Raw genomic sequence first — 11,324 nt, 5'->3', positions numbered from 1 at the left:
GTATGGCTCCAAAGGTTATGCTCTTTCCCTTATACCATGCAGCCTTCCAGAGGCTCCCATCGTGTGTGGTTCCAGGTCTTAAGTATAAACATGGATACCAAACATGTCCATTCCAGTGCTTTCTCTAGGTACCGATAGGCCCTTCAATTTTGCCATCTTAGCAGACCCTGCAGAATTCAGTGCTCTGGGGTCTGGGAGAATCCAGGAGACCCTTATGAACATAAAATAGGTAATGGGTCAAGCCCAAGGGAGTGCCTAGAGGGCATCAGCAAATCCCAAAGGAAGGAGGGAACATTTTTGACTTCTAACCTCAACTCTGCTGGTAACTTGTTACGTGGCCTTGGGCATATCACTTCCCTCTCTTGGTCTTCTAAGATTGAAGAAAATATGGGGAAATGCAAATTTTCTGGGCTTCCCTGATGATGATTTCCAAGTCTTCTCTGTAATAATCATCTGCATCACACAGGGTATGGAAAGAGGAGATGTATGGGGAAAGAGAGAAACTCATCCCTAAGAAGTGGTTTGGGGGCTTTGGAGAAGCAAAAATTAGTTTGAATCTTAACAAATGAGTAGGAGTTTGTTAGGCAAACAAGGAGGGGGAGGGGAGATTCCAGGAAGTACAAAAGATTGAGCAAAGGTGCTGAGTGAGTTTGGGGAACTGCAAGTAGTTCAGGAAGGTTACAGCACTTGCTGCAAGGGAGGAGCCAGGTTAGAAATTACACAAGAGACATCCACAGAAGCCAAGTCATGTAGACATTAATTAGTAACCTTGAGGCCCTCTAAACAGTTTATCCTTGAAGACTGTAAGCATAGAGATGTCACAGTCAAACTTATGTTCTAAAAAGACCCTTCTGCTCTGATTTCTGCCCTCTACCAGAGAATAGCACAGCAAAGAAAGGAGCTGCTCCTGTTGCCTGGGAACTGGAATGGAAAGATATTTGTGGGACAGACCTTCCAGAGCCACAGACAACCTGTAGCCCCTACTTATCTGTTATTCATGACAGCCCTCTTCTCTTCTTGATTGATTTGACAGAAAAATGGTAAGAAGAACACTTTTATCCACACCTCATAGAGCTGCAGAATTAATTAATTACTTCTATTGTTTTTGACAAACACCCCCAGGGGAAAGACTTTCACACTGTGTGATTTTCCAGCCAGGTTTAATAAAGACAGCCTTGCAGGTGGGATCTTTCAAGGAACCCCCAGACAGATCAAATAATGACAGTTCTCTGGAAATGAGGTTTTGGAAGAGTTCCAATCCCTTTCTACCCCTCCAGTGGCTTCCAGGCTGTTAGTTTTCACCATGATTGTGGGCTTTTGGTTTTAAAGACAAGAGAGAGGCTAGAGAGAGTGGAGTGGGAACAGGGCAGGTTAAAATGCACAAAGCTCACTGTTCTTACTGGGATTCAGCCATTTTTCTTGAATAAAAATTCCTTGAATTGTTGTAAGCCTTTGGTTAATTTCTAGAATTCTGAAAAAGTTGATTCTGATCATCCCCCCACCACCACCGAGTTTTCTCATTGCTTTTACAGATGAGAGAGTTTTTGGAGGTCCATAGTCTGCCATTTTTGCTAAGATCTACTATTTGGGGGTGTGTGGAATTCTCTTTCTATTAAGGGGATTCTAATCTACTAGGTTGATTTTTTAAATTGTCATAAAATTTTTACATCTTTTCTTTGTTTATTCAAGTGATTGTATGTTTTTTCCCCTTTAATGAGCCATTGTGATTAACTGCATAAATAGATTGTTCAAAGTGAAACCATCTTTGCATTCCTGGGATAAACCTATAGTATATCTTATTGGGTTAAGGAATTCCATTTGTTATTATTTTATTTAGAATTTCTATCCACAAGTGAGATCGGCCTATAATACAGAGAAGTAAAAGAAGAGTAACTATCATTTGGACAACTGAACTCAGAAAAGTCAGTAACCATGATGTGACTTCTGTGTACAAGAGTTGGCTGTAACTTTTAGTTGGTTCCTCTTGGGAAGCAGGTAAATCCATTTGAGGCTATACATGGCGAATCAGTTAGGGTTAGGATTAGATGAGTTGAAGAAGGCTGAAAAAGAGTGCTTTAAGCAAGATACATGTTTATTATTCCCTCAACTAAAGTAAAATAAGACAAGAGGTAGGAAGTTTATTTTAGTATGGTGATTCTTTGGATATCTCTAGAATATCTGGGATAGCTCTAGGATATGGTGGTTCTACTATCCTTATGTTGTAACCCTTGTTCTCATGGTCCAAAATGGCTACTGAAGCTCCATCCATCCATTTTTGTCCCAGGCAGCAGGATGAAGCAAGAAATGAAAAATACCTTCCCATTCAGTCTCAGAAATCCCACACAATTTCTGCTTATATAGCAATGGCTAAAATTTAGCTATGTGTAAAGGAGTTGGGAAATGCACCCTTTAGAGGAACGGAACACATCCAACTAAACATCAGGGTTTGTTCGTTTGAGAAAAAAAAGGAAGATAAATATTTATTTAATAAGCAATTGGGAGTCTCTGCCACCCAGAGAATGGTTTGATCATGGAAGAGAGGACATATTTGTAATCGGATGTATGGGAAGAAGGTGAAGGTGTATGTGCTTGCATGAACATTTGCTTGGCAGTCAAGGAGAATGGGGAGGACATCTACCAACATTACATGCTCATCTTATTTTCTCTGAGAACAGTGTCACAATAGAATTTATCCCTCACATTTATTAAAAGTTAAACGCAAGTTTCTTGGTCTGGGTGCTAATTTTACAGGTATGTTTACTTTGTAGAAATTTACCAAGCACTTTTCAGAACATATGTAATATTCCAATAAAGAAAGATAATGAGAAATAGTCACTGGGAGAAAATACTGACTTTTAAAGTTTTGTTTCGAATCCTTCCCTAATTTTATCCATTTGAGCCACAACACTTTGAACCTATTTTCTCTCCCCTTTGTATAGAAATATACTATTATTTAGCATATAAATATATTTATATTATTTTACCATATATAAATACATAATAAAATTTATATAAGTATATATATTTATCAGGATCATTTCTGAGGCCCACAGGTCTACCTATAAAACCTTGGTATTGCATTACATTAATTATCCCATATCTAGAAAAAATTTATAAAATAAAACCAAATTAATATTCAGAATTTCTCAATGAAATATTTCAAATTTCACAATTTTCTAACTTGCCAACTCACCCTGCAGAAAGTTCACATAGAAACACTTCTATCAATACCTGTAACATCCTTGAAATTTCCCGTACATCAGCGAGAGCAACCTATCAAAGCACAAATCTGGCTGTGCAACTTTCTTGCTCAAAGCCAAGCACTGGCTTGCCAATGTTTTTAGGAGAAAATTCCCAAGACCCTGCATGATATGGTCCCTGTTACCCCATCAGTCTTGTCTCCTGCTACGCTTTCTCTAGCTTTCTCTAGCTTTGCCAGACACACTGGTCTCTCAATCTGAATCTCAGGAGTGGCAAGCTTCTCCTGAATTATGGTTTCGTGAATTCAGTTTTGTATCTTTGGTGCTGATGCAAGGCAGGAGGAAGTACCGATTGGTACCGATGGTACCAATAACTATCTCCGACTCTACTTGGAAATTCATAAGAGGATGGGGCTGATTCTCCTCCAGCCTCACCTCTCCAGAGCCCTCACAAGAGATTGGAGAGGGATCACTGGCTCTTTTCAGAGTACCTCCTGCCTTTCCAGTTTTTCTCGTAAAAAGAACACCCCAGCCTACTATGGATGTATATAAATTTCTTTACTGAATTGTCCACAGGATCTCAAAAGCCCAGGGAACTTTAGCAAAAACAGCGGTCATAGGAATTTACATATAAAGCAGAATGTCACAAGTCTGCAAGCGAAGCTGATCACCTTGGTGGGGAACCCTAAAAATTTGCCCATTAAATCTTGCCAACTAGATGCCAGTGTTTAGCTTTTCTTTTGATTCTTCAATTTACTCCAAAACCCTTCAGTGAGTTTCTCTCCCACCTTTTTTGTTTGGGTATCTTGCGTACAACCAGCTGATACATGAGGCACAGTTTCTGCCCTTTCAATCCTTTCTCATCTTTTGCAAATACAAATGCCCTGGCTTTGCCCTGACATTGCTTGAAATTCTCCTTTGCTCAATCAAAGTTGATTTTGAAGTGGAGAAAGGTAAACTCTAGTCTAAAGGGTGAGGGAGAAAATGGGTCCACTCCATTCTGATTGAGTCGCCTTGTCAGTGAAATTTTGCAGCTGATTTTCTCACTAGTATTCCTAAGAAATAAGCAGACAACAGTCACATTAGGAAAATGAGATTTTTTTGGGGGGGGCGTGCTGTGTGGCATATGGGATCTTAGTTCCCCACCAGGGATCGTACCTGCACCCCGCGCAATGGAAGTGTGGAGTCCCTACCTCTGGACCGCCAGGGAAGTCCCAGGAAAATAAGACTTTTCTTATTGATCTGACCCTGACTTTTGTGAAATTAAAGTCCCAGAATTATTGTGCTAAGGAACATTTGATTCTTTGAGAACTGGTTTATTTTTCAAGAGCCACCACCCAAGATTGGCTCTCTATTTTCCACCTAGAAATGTGGCAATAGTTTATTTTAGATACTTTTAAATTCAGACCTCTCCAGCAATCAGGTTGGTTTTTTCTTCCAGAGCATCTCTGCTTCATGCTCCTTTCCTCTTTCTTAAAGGCTCCTCCACACACTCGTCCCTGACCTATCTAATGTCTGCTCATTTTTCAGCTTCTGATTCCAAGGGGAAGTTCTCTCTGAAGCCTCAAAACCAGATCCAGTCTTCCTGGTTTGCATATGCTCAGCTCTCACAAGCTCATCTGTCTAGCAGTTGTCATATTTGACATCTGTCACATTGTCATAATTGAAATTAAATTACCAATTTTCCTTTGTGCTGTCTTCCAGAGTAGAATGTAATCTGCATGAAGGCAAGAACTGTGTCTGTCTTTCTACATGCTATATCTAGAATGGTGTTTGAATCATAGCAGCTGCTCAATAAATACATATAACCACTTTTTAAAATAGTCTGAACTTGGTTGTTTGGACACTAACATCAAAGAATGAGCTTTTCCCCCCATTTATATCAGGACTATGCCAAACTGCCTTCTGTCACTTAAGGATGTTTTGGGAAAATCCCTCAGTTTCATTTTTATCACTTCTAGTAACTTAACAGTACAGTTCAATGTAAAACTCCCCTTTAACCTCTTCCTGTCACTCCAGCTCAGGCTTGCCTCATGGTCCAAAAAGTCTATAATAGGGAGGGGGGTATGGTTTAAACTCCCCCGCACCCCTCCTATTTTACCTCGCCCATTTCCAGCTTCTCAAGTGGTTTTAGGTCAGGGAGGAAAGGGCCAAACTCTTTCTTAGTTACTTGGCTTCTGTTGGTTATCTCTTTTTCTCTGGATAATACTAATCCACTGTAGATGTCTTCTCTGACAGATATCTGAATATTGGCTCTTTGGTGGAGCATGGGTTTGAGTGTCTTGGCAGTGGTGGGGGTGAGGAGTTCTCCGCTGATGAGTGCTGATGTGGAAGATGTTCTCTGGCTTCGCCTCTTCCTGCCCTCCCCCGACTCAACTCCCACTGATTATGTACCATACAACCTCCTGCTTCTGAGACCTGCCTTCCTGGTGGCCAAGGTGGCAAGACAACTGAAACCTGGTACTGTCTGCAGAGTCCACTGTGGAAACTCATACATGTCAAGCAGTGAGTGTACAGGTTGCTTCTTCATCTAGCTCCGATGTTGTGTTTATACCTCAGGGAAGATCAATGGACCTACTGCCCAACTAGAGAGTAAGATGTTAATCTACACTTCCTTTGCACATCTTAAATCTCTCATGCAGTATTTTCAGGGCCTCCTTCATCTGGCATTGTGGAAAGGGGACCACACTCCTGAGGAGGGGAGGAGAAAGTCACAGGTCTCTCCAAACTCCAACAATCTTGATCCTGATGATTTTCTCCTCTCTCCCTAGTCTTCTGCTTATATAGAAGGGGGATGAAGAGTGCTGGGGTGATTGCTGGGGTAGCAAAGTCAGTTCAGTCACCCCTGACTAAACCTAGACATTGTGCTATCCCAGCTCTATTTAGAATGTGAGGTCTCTTTCTTGTAGCTCTAAATGAGAGGCATATGGAAAAGTCCTGCCAGGAACTCCATTACAAATATCTGTTGAGCCAGCCTCCATGGAGGGCAGAGGGGCAGGGGATTGAGCTGCTACCGATGGAAAAGGATTTAATCAGTAGTGCCTAATGGAAGCTCCATAAAAACCCTAAATAAAGGGGTTCCAAGAACTTCTGGGTTGGGGAACCCGTCCACAGTTTGGGAGAGTGGCGGACCCTAAACTCCACGGAGACAGAAGCTCCTGGACTCAGGACCCTCCCGGACCTCGCCCTCCACCTCTTTCTCTGGCTGTTCATCCCTTTATCATAAATGGAAAGACCTTCAAGATGGCGGAAGAGTAAGACGCGGAAATCACCTTCCTCCCCACAAATATATCAGAAATACATCTGCATGTGGAACAACTCCTACAGAACACCTACTGAACGCTGGCAGAAGACCTCAGACATCCCAAAAGGCAAGAAACTCCCCCACGTACCTGGGTAGGGCAAAAGAAAAAAGAAAAAACAGGGACAAAAGAATAGGGACGGGACCTGCACCTCTGGGAGGGAGCTGTGAAGGAGGAAAGGTTCCCACACACTAGGAAGCCCCTTCACTGTCGGAGACGGGGGTGTGGTGGGGGGAAGCTTCGGAGCCACGGAAGAGAGCGCAGCAACAGGGGTGCACAGGGCAAAGCGGAGAGATTCCCGCAGAGGATCGGTGCCGACCAGCACTCACCAGCCCGAGAGGCTTGTCTGCTCACCCGCCGGGAAGGGTGGGGGCTGGGAGCTGAGGCTCGGGCTTCGGAGGTTGGATCCCAGGGAGAGGACTGGTGTTGGCTGCATGAACACAGCCTGAAGGGGGCTAGTGTGCCACAGCTAGCTGGGAGGGAGTCCGGGAAAAGGTCTGGACCTGCCGAAGGGGCAAGAGACCTTTGTTTCGGGGTGTGCGAGGAGAGGGGAGTCATTGTTTCGGGGTGCACCGCCTAAACAAGCTCCAGAGACGGGCGCGAGCCACGGCTATCAGCGCGGACACCAGACACGGGCATAAAACGCTTAAGGCTGCTGCTGCAGCCACCAAGAAGCCTGTGTGCAAGCAGGGGTCACTATCCACACCTCCCCTCCCGGGACCCTGTGCAGCCCACCATTGCCAGGGTCCCATGATCCAGAGACAACTTCCCCGGGAGGACACACGGCGTGCCTCAGGCTGTTGCAACATCATGCTGGCCATCACGAGCCTGCCGCCGCAGGCTCGCCCCGCATTCCGTACCCCTCCCTCCCCCCAGCCTGAGTGAGCCAGAGCCCCCTAAACAGCTGCTACTTTAACCCCGTCCTGTCTGGGCGGGAACAGATGTCCTCAGGCGACCTACACTCAGAGGTGGGGCCAAACCTAAAGCTGAACCCCAGGAGCTGTGCAAACAAAGAAGAGAAAGGGAAATTACTCCCAGCAGCCTCAGGAGCAGCGGATTAAATCTCCACAATCAACTTGATGTACCTTGAATCTGTGGAATACCTGAATAGACAACGGATCATCCCAAAATTGAGGCAGTGACTTTGGAAACAATGATATATATTTTTTTCTTTTTCTCTTTTTGTGACTGTGTATGTGTATGCTTCTTTGTGTGATTTTGTCTGTATAGTTTTCCTTTTACCATTTGTCCTAGGGTTCTGTCTGTCCATTTTTTTGTTCTTGTTTGTGTTTGTTTGTTTTTTTAGGATAGTTTTTAGCACTTGTTATCATTGGTGGATTTGTTTTTTTGGTTTGGTTCCTCTCCTCTTTCTTTCCTTTTTTATTTCTTTTTTAATTACTATTTAATTTTTATTATTTTTAATAATTATTTTTTATTTTAATAACTTTTTATTTTATTTATTTATTTATTTTTTCCTCCCTTTTCTTCTGCACCATGTGGCTGACAGGGTCTTGGTGCTCTGGGTGGGTGTCAGGCCTGTGCCTCTGAGGTGGGAGAGCTGAGTTCAGAACTTTGATCCACCACAGACCTGGCTCCACATAATATCAAACGGTGAAATCTCTCCCAGAGATCTCCATCTCTATGCTAAGACACAGTTCCATTCAACGACCAGCAAGCTACAGTGCTGGACACCCCATGTCAAACAACTAGCAAGACAGGAACACTACCCCACCCATTAGTGGAGAGGCTGCCTAAAATCATAAGGTCACAAGCACCCCAAAACACACCACTGGACGTGGTCGTGCCCACCAGAAAGACAAGATCCAGCCTTATCCACCAGAACACAGGCACTAGTCCCCTCCACCAGGAAGCCTACACAACCCACTGAACCAACCTTAGCCATTGGGGACAGACACCAAAAACAATGGGAACTACAAACCTGCAGCCTATGAAAAGGGGACCCCAAACATAATAGGTTAAGAAAAATGAGAAGACAGAGAAACACACAGCAGAAGAAAGAGCAGGGTAAAAACCCACCACACCAAATAAATGAAGAGGAAATAGGCAGTCTACCTGAAAAAGAATTCGGAGTAATGATAGTAAAGATGATCCAAAATCTTGGAAATAGAATGAAGAAAATGCAAGAAACGTTTAACAAGGACCTAGGAGAACTAAAGAGCAAACAAACAATGGTAAACAACACAATAACTGAAATTAAAAATTCTCTAGAAGGAATAAATAGCAGAATAATAGCTACAGTGCTGGACACCCCATGTCAAACAACTAGCAAGACAGGAACACTACCCCACCCATTAGTGGAGAGGCTGCCTAAAATCATAAGGTCACAAGCACCCCAAAACACACCACTGGACGTGGTCGTGCCCACCAGAAAGACAAGATCCAGCCTTATCCACCAGAACACAGGCACTAGTCCCCTCCACCAGGAAGCCTACACAACCCACTGAACCAACCTTAGCCATTGGGGACAGACACCAAAAACAATGGGAACTACAAACCTGCAGCCTATGAAAAGGGGACCCCAAACATAATAGGTTAAGAAAAATGAGAAGACAGAGAAACACACAGCAGAAGAAAGAGCAGGGTAAAAACCCACCACACCAAATAAATGAAGAGGAAATAGGCAGTCTACCTGAAAAAGAATTCGGAGTAATGATAGTAAAGATGATCCAAAATCTTGGAAATAGAATGAAGAAAATGCAAGAAACGTTTAACAAGGACCTAGGAGAACTAAAGAGCAAACAAACAATGGTAAACAACACAATAACTGAAATTAAAAATTCTCTAGAAGGAATAAATAGCAGAATAATTGAGGCAAAAGAATGGATAAGTGACCTGGAAGATAAAAGAGTGGAAATAACCACTGCAGAGCAGAATAAAGAAAAAACAATGAAAAGAATTGAGGACAGTCTCAGAGACTTCTGGGACAAAATTAAACGCACCTACATTTGAATTATAGGGGTCCCAGAAGAAGAAGAGAAAAAGAAAGGGATTGAGAAAATATTTGAAGATATTATAGTTGAAAACTTCCCTAATATGGGAATGGAAATAGTTAATCAAGTCCAGGAAGCACACAGAGTCCCATACAGGATAAATCCGAGGAGAAACACGCCAAGACACAAAAATAAATATAATAAATAAATACAATAAATAAAATAAAAACTATTACAAGAGACAAAGAAGGACACTACATAATGATCAAGGGATCTATCCAAGAAGAAGATATAACAGTTGTAAATATTTATGCAACCAACATAGGAGCACCTCAATACATAAGGCAAATGCTAACAGCCATAAAAGGGGAAATCGACAAGTACCACAATCATAGTAGGGGATATTAACACCCCATTTTCACCAATGGACAGATCACCCAAAATGAAAATAAATAAAGAAACACAAACTTTAAATGATACATTAAACAAGATGGAATTAATTGATATTTATAGGACATTCCATCCAAAAACAACAGAATACACTTTCTTCTCAAATGCTCATGGAATATTCTCCAGTATAGATCATATCTCTTAGGTCACAAATCAAGTCTTGGTAAATTTAAGAAAATTAAAATCATATCAAGTATCTTTTCCAACCACAACGCTATGAGACTAGATATCAATCACAGGAAAAAATCTGTAAAAAATACAAACACATGGAGGCTAAACAGTAGACTACTTAATAACGAAGAGATCACTGAAGAAATCAAAAAATACCTAGAAACAAATGACAATGAAAACACAATGACCTAAAACTATGGGATGCAACAAAAGTGGTTCTAAGAGGGAAGATTATAGCAGTACAATCCTACCTTAAGAAACAAGAAATATCTCAAATAAACAACCTAACATTACACCTAAAGCAATTAGAGAAAGAAGTACAAAAAACCCCCAAAGTTAGCAGAAGGAAAAAAATCATAAAGATCAGATCAGAAATAAATGAAAAAGAAAAGAATGAAACAACAGCAAAGATCAATAAAACTGAAAGCTGGTTCTTTGAGAAGATATACAAAATTGATAAACCATTAGCCAGACTCTCATCAAGAAAAAAAGGGAGAAGATTCAAATCAATAGAATTAGAAATGAAAAAGGAGAAGTAACAACTGACACTGCAGAAATACAAAGGATCATTAGAGAGTATCACAGGCAACTTTAAGCCAATAAAATGGACAACCTGGAAGAAATGGACAAATTCTTAGAAAAGCACAACCTTCTGAGACTGAACCAGGAAGTAATAGAAAATATAAACAGACCAATCACAAGCATTGAAATTGAGACTGTGATTTTAAATCTTGCAACAGGGCTTCCCTGTTGGCGCGGTGGTTGAGAGTCTGCCTGCCGATGGAGGGAATAAGGGTTGGTGCCCCGGTCCAGGAAGATCCCACATGCCGCGGGCGGCTGGACCCGTGAGCCATGGCCGCTGAGCCTGCGCATTCGGAGCCTGCATGTCCGGAGCCTGTGCTCCGCAACGGGAGAGGCCACAACAGTGAGAGGCCCGCATACTGCAAATAAATAAATAAATAAATAAAAATCTTGCAACAAACAGAAGCCCAGGACCAGATGGCTTCACGGGCGAATTCTATCAAACATTTAGAGAAGAGCTAACACCTATCCTTCTCAAATTCTTCCAAAATATAACAGAGGAAGGAAACTCCCAAACTCATTCTATGAGGCCACCATCACCCTGATACCAAAACCAGACAAAGATGTCACAAAGAAAGAAAACTACAGGCCAATATCACTGATGAGCATAGATGCAAAAATCCTCAACAAAATACTAGCAAACAGAATCCAACAGTACATTAAAAGGA

The sequence above is a fragment of the Physeter macrocephalus genome, chromosome 4, assembly GCF_002837175.3.
Source record: "Physeter macrocephalus isolate SW-GA chromosome 4, ASM283717v5, whole genome shotgun sequence".
Taxonomy (NCBI): Eukaryota; Metazoa; Chordata; class Mammalia; order Artiodactyla; family Physeteridae; genus Physeter; species Physeter macrocephalus.
This window is presented reverse-complemented; position numbering follows the sequence as displayed.